Consider the following 15815-nt stretch of genomic DNA (forward strand, 5'->3'; position numbering starts at 1 on the left):
ATATTTAAAGCAGTTAGTGCAGAAAAAGAGCAGAGGAACATATGTCATAACTTAATTGCCTTTCTCCAGACACTGTCCAACTTATCTGTTTCTAAAGTATTGTAGTTGATAAGAATCATAATAAATAGGCAGTGGTATTTCTTAATCTTTCCATTGCATATATAGAGGAGGACCTTGAGGATGGTGAAGGCTCTTAAGTTCATGTCATCTGAGATCTGTTTAAGGAACTGGTCATGTTTAGTCTGCAGAAAAGGAAACTCAGGTGGTACATAAGAGCAGTTTTTAGGTATTTGAAGAACTTTCAGGTAGAAGAGAATTTAGACTTTTCCATTTATCCTATTCCATCTATTCCCCTACAGTTCTGGCAATGTGAAATGGACTGCTTTTAGATATAGTGAGTTCTTCGTTGGAGGTCTTCAAGCAGAGGCTAGTTATGTAATATATAAATCCCATTTTTTGTATGAGTTGACTAGATAACTACTTAGTTTCCTTTCAACTGTTAAATTCTGTGATTGTTATAATTCCTCCTTTAAATTCACTATACAATATTGAGTGTTCACTATCATTGTGTGTGTGTGTGTGTGATATAATGGCTTTTTTTTGGCTCTTGTTACTTGATAGACTTGTTTGTTTTAGAGGATATTATTAGGTACGAGAAATATTTAGCTCAAAATTGAAATTAAGGAATTGTCTAGAGGGGAAAGAAAGTTAATCTCAAGTTGGCTAAGTAACCAGCAAACATTTGTTAAGTTTTTATGATATTATTGTTATTCATTTGTTAACTGAATGTGTTCAAAATGTCTAGTTCTTTGTCACCACCAGTATTATCCATGGTTCTTTCTTAGCAAGGATACTGGTGTGGTATACTGAAAAGTGCAACACAAGCAGGTTAAGTGACTTGCCCAGAGACACATAGCTAGTAAGCATTTGAGGTAGCATTTAACTCAGATCTTCTTGATTTCTTGCACTTTATCTACTGAGTCACCTATTTTTTTCATTATATAGCAATCACTAGTTATTAAGTGCCGGTGTAATATCATCTGAGGAATAGTATCAATTGCAAATCCATGAAATCAGTCACTTTTCCTGGGTGAGGACCAAATGAAGAACAGGAGAACAATGACCACATTTTTCCGAAAAGAACCATTCAAATATTGTAAAGCCAACCAGGATCACACAAGATTTAATATTACTTTATTAAAAGATTGGAGTGCTTAAGGCCAAAGAGCAGGGTTTACAATCAAGAATAACCTGCCCAAAAGAACTGAATTTAATCTTGCAAGAAAAAAAAAAGGCCTCTAGACATTTAATGAAATAATAATTTTTAAAAGATTTGAAGATTGGGCAAACTGAGGGAGCACTTTTCTGAATGGCTCAATTTCCTGAGGATGACTCATCATTTATCAAGAACATGAATTGGGAAGATTGGAGACTTTTGGAATGAAGAGAAAGTTGAAAATAGCTAATGTATGCCAGTCCTTATTGAGGGCTTATTTGAAATTATTTTTTTCTTTTAGAGTTATGAGAATGAGCATGCTAAAGATATCAGTATAGTCCTTTGTATAATATTTATGTTTCCCACAATGCTTCTTGTAGTTAGCCTAGAAATTTTAATAAAAAAGAAAAATTCTGTTTCATATTAATTGGTGGTTCATCTGTTGTAGTTTTCCTATGTTGTCCACATGGGGAAATGTCTTCTCTCACTGGATTGTAAAGTCTACGAATTTTGTAAGGACCCTTTTTTCTTTTTTAAAATCATTGCTTGTTCCCTAGCACCTAAGATAGTATTTTACCCCAAGTTGAAGCTTAAGTTAATAAATCTAAATAATTTGAAGCTGTACCTCCTTGAAAAATTAAAGTATTTCTATTTTTATCTCAGTTTGTGAAGTTCTTATTTCTGTTTGCCCCATCCAGACACAATTGTTTGGTTATGCTATCATCAAAATATCACTAAAAGTTCCAGCTCAATCCATTTTCTTTTAATAAGCACTATTTCAGTGTTGGAAGGTTCTTTTTGATTAAAGTCTGTATTTTTTTTTGATCTTTCCAATAACATTGAATCTATAGCATTAATCATAAAATCACTAAAGTGACATAGTCAAACTTAAAGGATAAAATCTGGGGAAATTTTGAGAAAACTCAAAGTGTTGTCTAGTCCAATTTATACTTTTAATAGGAACTTTTCTGAAATACGTATGACAAATGGTTAATCTAGTTACTGCTTGTAGGTATCCACTGTTTCTTAGGGCCAAATATTTATTTTGAAATAGCACCAATTCTTTAGAAATCAATCCCAAATTAGCTTAAAAAAACCCTAGAACATTTCTGCCTTGGTTCCAAATTTGTTGTCTGGGATCAAGAAAAACAGTTATATAATTAGAAAACTTGAAAGATGAATAAAACATGTATTAATTATTTACTATTTACAAAGCATTGTACTTAATTCTAGAGATATAAATTGAAAACTTGGACAAACCCTGCTCTCACTGAACTCAGGGTTGAATAAGGGTGATAACACATGCACATAAGCAAACTATATTGCAGGATAATTGGAGAAAATCAATACAGGGAAGTCCCCAAAGTTAAGGATAGGATGAATAAAGTGGGATTTTAGCAGGGACTTACAGGAAAGCAGAGATGTCAAGAGACGAGAAAGGGAAGAATTCCAGGCATAGGGAACAATAATGAAAATGCTCAGAATTTGAATTGTCTTGTGCAATGAATAGTGAAGAGGCTAATGTTACTGGATTGCACAGTATGTGGCAGGGGCAGAGAAGAGAAGGGGCAATTTAAGGAGTGATAAGATAGGAAAGGTGTATTTGGCAGGACAGGTTATGAAGTACTTTGAATGGCAGAGTTTTGTATTTGATCTTGAGGTAAAAGGGAGCTGCTTAAGTTTTTCCATTAAAAGGGGAGGGTGGTGACATAGTCAAACTTAAATTTTTACTTTAGCAGCTAAATGGAGAATGACCAGAGTGGTGAGATTCTTGGGACAGGAACACCAATATTGCAATAACTATTCCTGATATATATTAAGCTCTTCATATTATACTCATTGATTGATGGAGATGGGCTCAATTTTCTCTGTAGATTGGGTAAAGATAGAAAAATCATGAGTGTAAATAGGATCCAGAAGCAAAGAATTTAAGACTAGTGGATTATGTTGAGTGTAACTGATCATCAAATGATATGATTGGGAAATAGAAATATTAAAGAACATGATCAAATAAGTGAAATTTAGAGTTCTTAAAGAAGGAACTGGGACACTTATAGGTTATAACAAGATCAAGGATGTGACCATTCTATATAGCTGAGGTGGAATAGAGTAGATGATTGAAGAATTGAGGAAGTATTGACATCCATGTTATCTCCTAGATTGAGAGAAGATTGTGCTAGAGAGGAAAACTGTGAATGAGGCACTGAATTTGATAAAAGGAGAATAGCTTTTGAATTGCTGGGCAATAGCTTTCAGAATGTAGATTGTGAGATAAATATGGATTGCTAATCCTAAAGCAGAATTTATTGAAGAGTGATGTTGGTAAAGGATGCACCTAGAAATGGCAATGGGGAACAAGGATTAATCTCTATAGTCACAGTCATTCTATTTATGAAATATATGTTAAAATGTAACCAATAGGGGTGGAGCCAAGGTGGCAGAGAGTAGACATGGCTCTATTTGACCACTTCTGAGCTTCCCTCAAATCAACATCAGCTCAAGCCTCTGAATTGGTTTTGAAGTGACAAAATCCACAAATTTTTGGAGTACAACAAATTTTCAAAAGAAAATACTTTGAAAGAACTTCAGAAAAGGTCTGTTTCAATTGGGCAGGGGGAGAGGCTGCAGAGCCCAGATGTCAGTGCAGGGAGCCTGGGGCAAAGGAGCTGGGGCAAGAAGCCAGGGCTTTGTGACTGCACCCGGGAATTGTTTGTGAGATTCTTAGGCCAGTAGATCAGCAGATTTGCTGTGAGACCTCTGAAGCAAATACAAAAGGCAAATTGTGAGCCTCTGGGGGATCTGGCCACGCCTACCCAGCACAAAAAGTCAGTCAGCAGCACTGTCCCCAGAGCAAACTAAAGTGGCTGTTGCTGTTTCTTTGCCTTAAGAGAGCAGACCTCAACCTTTAAAAAAATGAGCAAAAAAACCAAAAGAAAACCCAAAAGGAACTCTGACCATAGACAGCTTTTATGGAGAAAGAGAAGACCAGACCTCAAATCTTAAGGATCCTAAAGACAAATAATTTCCAGATGAAGCCCCTAAAGTGTGATATGAGTTGGTTCCCATTTCATAAGGCTTTTTTGGAAGAATTCAAAAAGGATCTTAAAAGAGAATTAGAAGAAAAACAGGGAGGAAATAAGATCTTTGCAAGAGAGTTTGAAAAAGGAAAAATAGAAATTATCTGAAGAAAAATCCTTAAAAAGTAGATTTGATGAAATGGAAAAAGTATATAACTACAAAATAAATGTGAAAAAGAAATCAATTGATTGAAAAACAGAATCTGTCAAATGGAAAAAAATTGCAGTGAACAAAATACCTCATTTAAAAGTTCAGTTGGTAATTTATTTGTTTAGCGCTATACCAATCAGACTCCCAAAAAACTATTTTAATGACCTAGAAAAAAATAACAACAAAGTTCATATGGAAAAACAAAAGGTCAAGAATTTCTAGGGAATTAATGGAAAAAAAAAATCAAATGAAGGTGGCCTAGCTGCACTAGATCTAAAATTATATTATAAAGCAGCTGTTACCAAAACCATTTGGTATTGGCTAAGAAATAGATGGATCAGTGGAATAGGTTAGGTTCAAAGGACAAAACAGTCAATAACCTTAATACTCTAGTGTTTGACAAACCCAAAGACCCCAGCTTTTGGGATGAGAACTCACTGTTTGATAAAAATTGCTGGGAAAATTGGAAACTAGTATGGCAGAAACTAAGTATTGACCCACACTTAACACCGTGCACCAAGATAAGGTCAAAATGTGTTCATGACCTAGGCATAAAGAATGAGATTATAAATAAATTAGAGGAACACAGGATAGTTTACCTCTCAGACTTGTGGAAGAGGAATGAATTTATGACCAAAGAAGAACTAGAGATCATTACTGATCACAAAATAGAAAATTTCGATTATATCAAATTGAAAAGTTTTTGTACATACAAAACTAATGCAGACAAGATTAGAAGGGAAACAATAAACTGGGAAAACATTTTTACAGTCAAAGGTTATGATAAAGACCTCATCTCCAAAATATATAGAGAATTGACTCTAATTTATAAGAAAGCAAGCCATTCTCCACTTGATAAATGGTCAAAGGATATGAACAGACAATTCACAGACGAAGAAATTGAAACTATTTCTAGCCATTTGAAAAGATGCTCCAAGTCATTATTAATCAGAGAAATGCAAATTAAGACAACCCTGAGATACCACTACATACCTGTTAGACTGGCTAGAATGACAGGGAAAGACAATGCAGAATGTTTGAGGGGATATGGGAAAACAGGGACATTAATACATTGTTGGTGGAATCGTGAATAAATCCAGCCATTTTGGAGAGCAATTTGGAACTATACCTTTTGATCCAGCAGTGATACTACTGGGCTTATATCCCAAAAAGATCTTAAAGAAGGGAAAGGGACCTGTATGTGCAAGAATGTGGCAGCCCTCTTTCCAGACACTGGAAACTGAGTAGATGCCCATCAATTGGAGAATGACTGAATAAATTATAGTATATGAATATTATGGAATATTATTGTTCAGTAAGAAATGACCAACAGGATGATTTCAGAAAGGCCTGGAGAGACTTACACGAACTCATGCTGAGTGAAATGAGCAGGACCAGGAGACCACTATATATACTTCAACAACAATACTATATGATGATCAATTCTGATAGACCTGGCTATCTTCAGCAATGAGATGAACCAAATCAGTTCCAAGGATGAACTGAACCAGCTATACCCAATGAAAGAACTTTGGAAGATGACTAAGAACTATTACATTGGTTCATTGTTCAATGTAAGAACATTACATTGGTATCCTATATTTTTGCCTGCCTGCATTTTTTTTTTAAATTTCCTTCACAGGCTAATTGAATAATATTCCAGAGTCCTATTCTTTTTGTACAGCAAAATAACGATTTGGACATGTAAACTTATTTTGCATTTAATTTATACTTTAATATATTTAACATGTACTAGTCATCCTGCCATCTAGGGGAGGAATTGGGGGAAGGTGGGAAAAAAATTGGAACTTTTGGCAATTATCAATGCTGTAAAATTACCTATGCATATAACTTGTAAATAAAAAGCTATAAAAAAAAAAAGTTCAGTTGGCCAAATGCAAAGGGAGATAAAGCTTACTATAGAAAATAATTTACTATAAATTAGAATTAAATAAATGGAAATGAATGACTCAATGAGATTTCAAGAATCATTCAAACAAAACAAAAAAAAATTGAAAAAATAAAAGAAAATATAAAATACCTCATTGGAAAAACAACTGACCTGGAAAATAGATCTAGGAGAAACAATCTAAGAATTATTGGACTTCCTGAAAACCATGATGAAAAAAAGAAATTAGACACATCAAGGTAAACTGCCTGGATGTCCAAGAACCAAAGGGTAAAATAGTTATTGAAAGAATTTACTGAAAACCTCATGAAAGAGACCCCAAAATGAAAACTTCAAGGAACATTGTAGGTAAATTTGAGAATTATCAAATCAAGGAGAAAATATTACAAGTCTACAGAAGGAAACAATTCAGATATTGAGGAGCCACAATCAGGATTACTCAGGATTTAACAGTTTCCACCTTAAAGGATCAAAGAGCTTGGAATCTGATATACTGAAAGGCAAAGGAGCTTGTATTGCAGCCAAGAATCCAACAAAATTGAGCATTATCTTTCAGGGGAAAAGATGGACATTTAATGAAACAGATAAATATTATCTGTTTCTGATGAAAAGGCCAAAGCTGAATAGAAAATTTGATTTCCAAATACAGAACTCAGGAGAAGCATAAAAAGATAAAACAAAAAGAAGAAAGTTTAACTAATAACAGGAGAAGGTTGTAAAGAGAGGTAGTGGGAAGAAGCCAATTCTTCAAAAGATGGAAGAAGTGAGAAAGGGAGAAAATTGAAATGAAAACAAGATAACAAATTATGGAACATGCTTTTGAGAGGGCATGTTGGAAGGGATGAGTGTATTTGGAATAGAGCACTGGGAATATATGAATAAGGTTGAGAATATATGAGTAGGGTTGAGGGAAATGGGAATGATAAAGTTGGTACTTGACATTGCAAAAGGAAGTTTATTCTTCAGCAGTCACAATATTAGTACCAGAGGAGGGGGAAAATAGGAGGGAGTAGGAGTATGTTAACCCTTGTTTGAACATGTTCAGTGTCACATTGAAGTTTGCTGATGAGTTAGGTAATTAGAAAGTTCAAGGTTGATGACTTTGACTGGCAGACTTACTGCTGCATTGCTGTGAATTGGTGCAAATCTGTTAGTGTTGTGATTTTAGTCTGGTTGTTTACTTGGAAACCTAGAAAGGTGCAGGAAGTGGTTTTATTCCCATTTGGAAGACAAAAGACAGAGAACATCATTGATCATGGGTTGTGAGTTGCCCCAGACAAGCATTCTCCTATTCATGTCATTTCTGCTGTGTACCAGCCATCTTCATCCTTCATCCTACTCCCTTACCTTTACTCCCCAAATAATTTGTTCATTAGTAGGAGTGCATATTTTAGCCTGGTAGATGGAATGTTATGTATGTAATTGAGTTAATGATATTAGTTTTGCTAATTTGTTAAATGGAAAGGTAACCAATGGAGGACTTAGAAGTTTCCTCATCAGAGTGACTCCTAGTATTCTGAGAGAAAGTTATAACAATTCTCTCTAGGAGCCTCCAATCTATTGTGAGTGCAGGGGGTCCAAAGAGACACCTTCCCCCCCCCCCCCCCCCAAAAAGGAGTAACGGGGGTGGAGTAGTTGGATTAGTTTGTCAGAACATCTACACTTATAATAGAAAAACAGTTAAGCCAAATCAATGGATATAATAACTGTCTAATGTAGTATGTGTCATTTTATACTCTTGGTCTACTATTTCTACTGAGAAAATGCTAATATGTTTTGCTATCTATCCTCTGAAACCAAGATTAGTTATTGTGGTTAATCTGAGTTTGGTTACCTTTTATTATTGTTTTAATTTTTTAACTACCTTTTTTTTTTTTTTTTTTTTGGTTTGTTTGTTTTCCTGCTACTACTTATTCCATTCTCTATAATTTTATCCAAATTTTCCAATCTTTTTCTAAATTCTTCATATTTGTTACTTCTGATTGTCCAATAATATGTTATTACATTCAAACATCAAACTTTATTTAGCTGCTCCCTATTGATCGTACCTATTGCTTCTTTTTCACTACTGTAAAAGACAACACTGGTATTTCGGAGTTATTTTTTATTAATAGCTAACTTGCATACTTAAAAGTAGTCATATGAAGTTAAATGAATTTGAAAATGTTTCTTACATTATTACTCATAGTAAAAAGTTAATGGGAACATTCTATAAATTCTATAAATCTTACTTAGAGGACTTTGAGATGAAAATGATCTTTAGTAGGCAACTTATGGTACATTAACAATGCTTGTATTTTCTAGAGTAATTACAATTTCAGAAAAGAAAACATTTCTAAATAGAGGCTTTGAAAAAAATTCAAATGTCTTTTGACTTGATTTTTGGTTCACAAAATATAGTATGTAATTGTATTAAATTACACCTTGAATATTATGCTTATCTGTAATTGTGATCATATAAAATAAATGATCAGGATTAAATCAACAGATTAGTTTAATGTTTCTTTTATAGTTTGAGGCAGTCTGCTAATGAGCTGGCAAAATAAACACATTTGATACTTTATGTTTGTATGTATATACAACCATGCACAAGCATATATTCATATTTTGTTTCAGATGCAGTGATATTATGTCTAAATCCTCTGCTCATTTGAGTAATCCTTATTAATGTGTTGCTTTCTAAAATGTTTTTTGTTTTCATTTATAAGTGGTTTGGGCAAAATATTATGATTATTTCATAACCTAAAATTGAAGCTAAGAACTTTTAAAATTTCTTACATTGTTGCTATATAGTAATAATATATGTTAATAATATATATGTTAAATAGCCAAAAATGTAGATATATTTTCAGATTAGCCTTGGGATTAGAACTTAATTTTAAAATATGTTACTTTATTTCTATTTTAAATTGGTGCCATTTTGGATTACTATTTTATAGATTGTATCAGTGAAAGTAGTTTTCAATTGATTTGTTTCAACCAGACAGTAGATTGATGGTGTCAATTAGTTTTTGATTTGTATTACTTTGTCCATGTATTAGAATTCTTTATCTCCTATAGATATAGGATGTGTTATCCATAAGCATGTTTAAAAAAGAGATTTCATTCTTCAATTAAAAAGTAAAATAAGTTCTTATAAATTATCCTTCATTTAACTAAGTACTAGATGCTGTTATTTGTAATTTTTTAAATGACTTCCACTTCTTAGGTGTTATATCACTGTTGGCTATTTTTTGTGTTAGTAATAATTTTAATCATTTAAATAGTTCATAATAATCCTAATATTAAATATCTTGGATCAGGCTATTTAATTTAGAACTGACATGTAAAATTGATGTTTCAATTTTTATATTACAATTTATTTAAAAAGATAATTATCCATTTGGAGTAAAAGATATAAGATCACATAGAAAAGAACATAAAATTACTTTAGATAGTTTATAAATATAAGTAAACTATATATATGTATATAATCATGTAAATGAAACATAAATATTAAGAAAAACATTAGGTTAATTGGTTAAATCATTTATATAGTAAAAAAGTGACTTTTTGTTAGTTGTGCTTTTGTTCAGATATATTTTTAACAGGTAATATATATTATATAATTGTATTTATTATTTTATTATGTTATTACATTTATCATTGTATAATATATTCTGTATTATTTAATTAGAAAATAGAAAATGACAGTTTATCTTTTAAAAAAAAATCTTGTCTTCCAGTCCTGAATTCTTATCCTTGGATTTTCTAAAGTTTAAATTTTAAATTCTTAGTATAATGCATTTTGTATTTTGGAAGAAGAAACTGTGCATCTTAGAATGTTTGTTTTTTGTTGCTAACACTTTTTTTTGGATAATAATGTAAAAAGAAACCTACGTAAAGTACTTCTGTTGGATTGAGTATTTTCTTAGCATGGATTTTAACATATATTATTTTATTTGAAGGCTACCTATCAGGAATGATGAACAGATATTGCTATACTTTGTTTTGTAGGTGAAATTTATATTAACTTTTTAAAGCTCTATGATAATACCCTTATAATATTTAAATATCTTAGATTGATTCATAATTTTTTGGTCTATTTTTGCAATGTTTTCCTTTGAGATTAAATAAACTAAGAGATTAAATGAGATATAGGTAAGAGATTTTGTAGAACTGAATTTGATTTTGGAAAAAAAATTGCCTTTCTAACAAGCAAGATTTAATTAGTTGATTGGGAGTTCAGTTCTGGGTTTCTTATTTTTAAAAAAGAACTTTGATTAATACTGGTGATTGAGTATACAGTGTGCTAGGGCAGAGAGAAAGAGATAAAATCAAGCACATGGGTAGAGAGGGATTGGTGTTTAAAAGGAGGACTCTCTGTTAGAAACCCAGGAAAGCGAGGAAAGAGTAGGAAATGCTGAGAAAAGAATGAAAGTAGGCAAAATACTAAACTCAAATAATAGTTGAACATACTTGTTGATTTTAGTTAGAAAAAACAAACAAATTTGGAACATTTGAAAATACCTAGACTATAAATACTAATTATATTAAATTCATAGAAGTTCGACTGAATAACCAAAAATAATTAATAAAAATCCAGGGCATTTTGATTTTTAAATAAAATAATATGGGCAAGGAGTTTCACGGTCTAGTTAATTGTTTCTATTTGTATATTCTCTTAACATTTACTCTTAAAATTAAGTTAAAGTTATATGAGATAAAATAGGGAACAACAGTTATTTTTCTTATGAGATTACAAAAAATATCCACATTTATTTAGTAACAGTGGCATAAATTCAAGTGAAATATAGTTTTATAAATTTATAACATTTGATAGAGTGGGAAATATATTTTAAATAGGCTGGTTCAGTATATATCTACATATATGTATATTGTTTTTGTAAAAATATTTCAGAATAAATACTTGATAATAGTTAAGATGCTGTAACTTGCATTTTTAATGTGATCAATGTTATTAAATTTTCTTTTCCTTTTTCCCTTTATATATTTTTCTTACAGAAAAGATCTTTAAATGAAAAGTTGTAGTACTTCTATTTATGAATACTAATTTATTGTTTGGGGTACTATACCCCATAGTCATTAAATTGTGAAGTTTTAAAAAAATTCTCTTTGAGTTAAAAATGTTGAACTTGATCAACATATGGTACTAGCCAGTCTCATCTCCACCAGTTCTTTTGTTATCTAGTTATTGTTATAGGTATTAATGACAGTTGTAAGCCATAGTTCTAGATGTAGGGGTTAGTCCACCCTGGGGAGAAGAGGGAAAAACAGCAGTGTGGATTATGGAAATATGAATTGATCTAAAAAGAACTCTCTTGTAATAGAATGAGGCTCAAAGAAAGACTAGGAGAAACTGATGAAAAGACGATGGAATATGATGTGAAAATGATCATTTGAAATCTTTTCCTTTCATTCCCAGCTGCTGTGTTCTGGTGAAAAGGCATACATTTGTATATCTTAAGGCAGAGCAAAAAGGAACCAGATGAATGGTTTTAGTTGTTAGATATGTTTTCATTTTGAGTTAGATAAATTATGTGCATTTTAATAGACTGTATACTTACATTAGCTTTTTTTAGGTTCTTGTAGATGTAATATTGAGTATTGTATTTTGTAAATGTGTTATATGATATGTTTAATCAAATAATATTATTTGTTTAATGTTATGTTCTTTTCTAGTTATGGCTCACCTTTAAAAAATTAAAAAGTATTGCTTCCTCTAACATTAAGTGCAGATATTTTTATTTATTACACATTTTACACATTTAGATATTTAAATCTCTGATTTATGATTTAAAATATAAATGATTACATCTTTCATTTTCTGAAAAAAAAGGAAAATTGTTTTAAGTTCTGTAGGTATATAGTTTCTGTTTCTTTTCATTTTTGTAAACAGATGAGGAATAGCTCATAAGTTGTAATTGAATTTTTAATAGAGGGTTTTGAAAAAATCACATTTTTTATCTTTATATCTCAATAAACTATTTGTAGTGGACCTTAATTATGTGTGTACACACTGCCTAATAAGCTACATATATTGATTCTCCCTATAACATACATATACATGTTTCTTATTTTTCCAATAAGCTTTTAAAAAATATAGAAGCATAGAGGTTAACTGATCCAGTATAGAAAATTCCATGTATGAGAGCTCTTTATGTCAATGTAGATCAGAAATCTATGCATGATTTAATAATTAAGTCCTAGGGAATTACCTCAGGCATAGAGAAGTTAAATGATTTGCCTAGACTTATATAATTAGTTTCAGAAATAGGATTTTAGCTCCGTTCTTCCTAATTCTAAGGACAGAAATCTATTTATTATCTCACACTACCCCTATCTGTGTATATGATATGATATGGTATGGTATCATATAATTTTAATAATACTTTCCCACTTATTTTTAATTGAAAAGTTAGGATTACAGATTCACAGAATTTACAGATAGAATCTTAACAATCATTTAGTCTAGGTACCTCATTTGAAATTAAAACTCAAAGCATTTAAGTGATTGGTTTTGGATAACAGAGCAATATATAGTAACGCCAAGATTGAAACCCAGCTCTTTGAGTCCATATCTAGAGTTCTATATTAAATCATCTTCTTTTCTCCTAACCATAACATTCAATGTTTCTAAGCAATAGTAATCATCGTGGACTTTTTGCTATTGCTAATTATGAGTGATATGCTAGCCTCTTTCTCTTTCTACTAACTTCTAGCTTCTAGTTTCCTTCTTTCTTTCCAACCTTGTCTACTTCAAGTTTCATCTGCTTTCTGACACAAAATGATGTTGTTCTTCCATCTTTGCTTGTAGCTGCTGGGGAATTTTAATTTTGTTCCCAGTGACAGAATCTATTAAATGTGTTCAGTGAGATAAGTTCCCTATGTAATTGTCAAATTATGCCAAGAATATTTTTGAAAAATATATTCTGTACTAAATAAAAATGGACATTTATAAACCTTCTTTAAAGTTTGCAACCCCCTAAATATTTTAAAATATTTGTTAAATATTGTATGCCATACATGTGCCACATGCCAGTGGCATATATTGATGGAAAAAAAGACAAAGTCATAGCCCTTTGGGAGATTGCAATACAAGAATGGAGAGAGTTACATACAAATATTTGTCCTCTGTAAATAAACTAGTTTGTCACCAGTTATTTTAGCTTAATCTACTTTAAGGCATTTCTGTTCCCATAGATTCTCTTCCCTTTACTCTCAAGCATATGATTTTAAAAATTCTCTTTTCCTAGTTTTGCTTTTTATTTCATCCCTTTAGATCATTTTTCTTCCCTTCATTTTTTTTTTGTTCACAAATAAGTTAAATAAAATCTTTGCTCTGTTCTTCACTTCAATTTGTATTCATTAGTTTTTATTTAAAAACTTTTTTTTTCTCTTTTCCCTAAAAAAAGGATTTCTTTATTCCATTCTTTTCATTATTTATCATTTGTTTCTCTTTTTTTCTTTTATTCTTTGACAGTTTATTTAATTTGCCATTATACTTATGTTTTTACCCTTTTATGTTTTTTTTTTTGAAGGTTGTGTTTGGAATATCATCTTTTCTATTTTACTCTGGTTATTTCATTAGAAATCCTTGATAGTCCTTTATCAAATGCCCATTCTTCCTATCCTCTTTTTCTCCTCCCCAGCAAAAAAAGGATTGTATTTAGGATATTTCTAGTTGTAATTCTAGCTCCTTTGCTTTTCAGAATTTTCAAGTTTTCAGAAGCCCTCTGCTTCTTTATCATGGTAGCTGCTAAATTTTGTGTAATCCTGACTGTGGATGGCTTCATATTATTGAATTGTGTCTTTCTAGCTACTTATATTTCTTTCCTTGACCTTAAAGCTCTGAAACTTGGCTATTATGCTCCTTTGAATTTTTATTTTGGAGAATCTTTCAGCTGGTGATTAATGGATTCTTTCAATTTCTATTTTGCCTCCACTTCCAAAAGATCAGGACAGTTTTCCTTTAAACTTTTTTGAAACATGATGTCTAGGTGCACTTTCTCTCTCTTTCCAAACATTCTTACATTGTTCTTATTTCTTTCTATATTTTTTCCTCTACTGCTTTTATTTGATTTAAATAAATTTTTTTTGTACTTAAAAACCAAAACCCAAAATTCTTTCTTTAACTCTTCTAGGAATCCTTGTTGGGCTTGTATCCAATGTTTGCATTTTTTCTTTGAGTCTCTATATGTACATTTTCCCATGTCATTATCTTCTTTTAAGTTTGTGTCTTGAGCTTTCCTGTCACCTTAATAGTTTTTATGATTAGATTCTTTTTTAGTTTGCTCACTTTTCGACTCTATTCTTGTCTTTGGACTTTATGTTAGAGTTTGGTTTTGCTATCCTCTATGAGGTGGGAAGGATGTTTGACTTGATCTTATCTTTTCTATCCTTATGCTTTCACTGTTAGGTCAGAGTAAGAGGGCTTTAAGTTTTGGTTACTTTTAAAGTAATGTGGTCCAGAGAGTTCTGCTCACTGCTTTCCTGTTTTGCATTCTGGTTCTTCCTTTGATAGGACTCTTGCTTTCTCTCAAGATTAACTACTCCTCGCCACGGAACTGGATAGTGGGTGACAAAATTGACAAAAAGTACCTACTTCCGTGCCATAGAGATCCCCTAGAATCTCTTTCTGACCAGGTATTTATTCATACTCCCTTACAATTCTTGACTGCTGAGTCTTCCTTGGCTGTTACCAAGTTCTACAGCTTGTGCCATTTTTGCTAAATTTTGCTCAATGCTAACTCCAACTGCAGTGTCCACATATATTCCAAAATATATTCTGGAATAGCTCTCTCTTCATTGGCCTTATATGTGAATCTTCTGAGAGAATGGGATTATGGGTTTTCTCCCATAGTGCTCTCTGGCCCAAAGAGCTTCAAGGGAGGTGTGAACTCACTAAGTTACAAAGTTTACTTTGTGAAGCTGGCATACTTGTGAACTCCAATGAGTAAAGGTGCGAACACAAGCATTATACTAATTAGTTCTACTTAGTACCTTGTTTCAGGTTCTGCCCAAAACATCTTCTTGTAAGATTAGATCAACTCTAATTAGTTAGCAGTTTGTAAGGATTCCAACATCTCCCCCTTTCTTTTGTTTTGGAACATAGCTTCCCTGAACTGGAAAAATGACTCATTGTGACTTTTTGTTTGTTTTCCTAGTTAGAATTCATTTTGATATGTTTTTTAAACATTGTTTAAAAGGCTGTACTGGGAGAGCTTGAGAAAAAAAAAATATTACACTCTAGCATCTTGGTTCTGCCTCCTAATATTTCTTCCTCAATGTAATTAAAACTTCTAAGGCATGTATGCTGGGTTTCTTCTAAAGAGTTTCTGTTATTATTGACTTATTTTTTTTCTCTTTGCTGTATTTTCTATCTCCCCTTTCCCCTTTTCTCTTTGTTCTTTTCTGTTGTTCTTTATTCTTAGAAATACCTGTTCTTGCAAATGTTGGGGA

The 15815-nt window shown here is 31.8% G+C and overlaps 1 protein-coding gene across 2 annotated transcripts in view; it reads left to right on the top strand.

Annotated features, from left to right (window-relative positions):
• DENND1B (DENN domain containing 1B) overlaps positions 1–15815 on the top strand; it is a 327198-nt gene that overhangs the window by 80730 nt on the left and 230653 nt on the right. The window lies entirely within an intron of this gene.

The sequence above is a fragment of the Antechinus flavipes genome, chromosome 4 (genome assembly GCF_016432865.1).
Source record: "Antechinus flavipes isolate AdamAnt ecotype Samford, QLD, Australia chromosome 4, AdamAnt_v2, whole genome shotgun sequence".
NCBI classification, from domain to species: domain Eukaryota; kingdom Metazoa; phylum Chordata; class Mammalia; order Dasyuromorphia; family Dasyuridae; genus Antechinus; species Antechinus flavipes.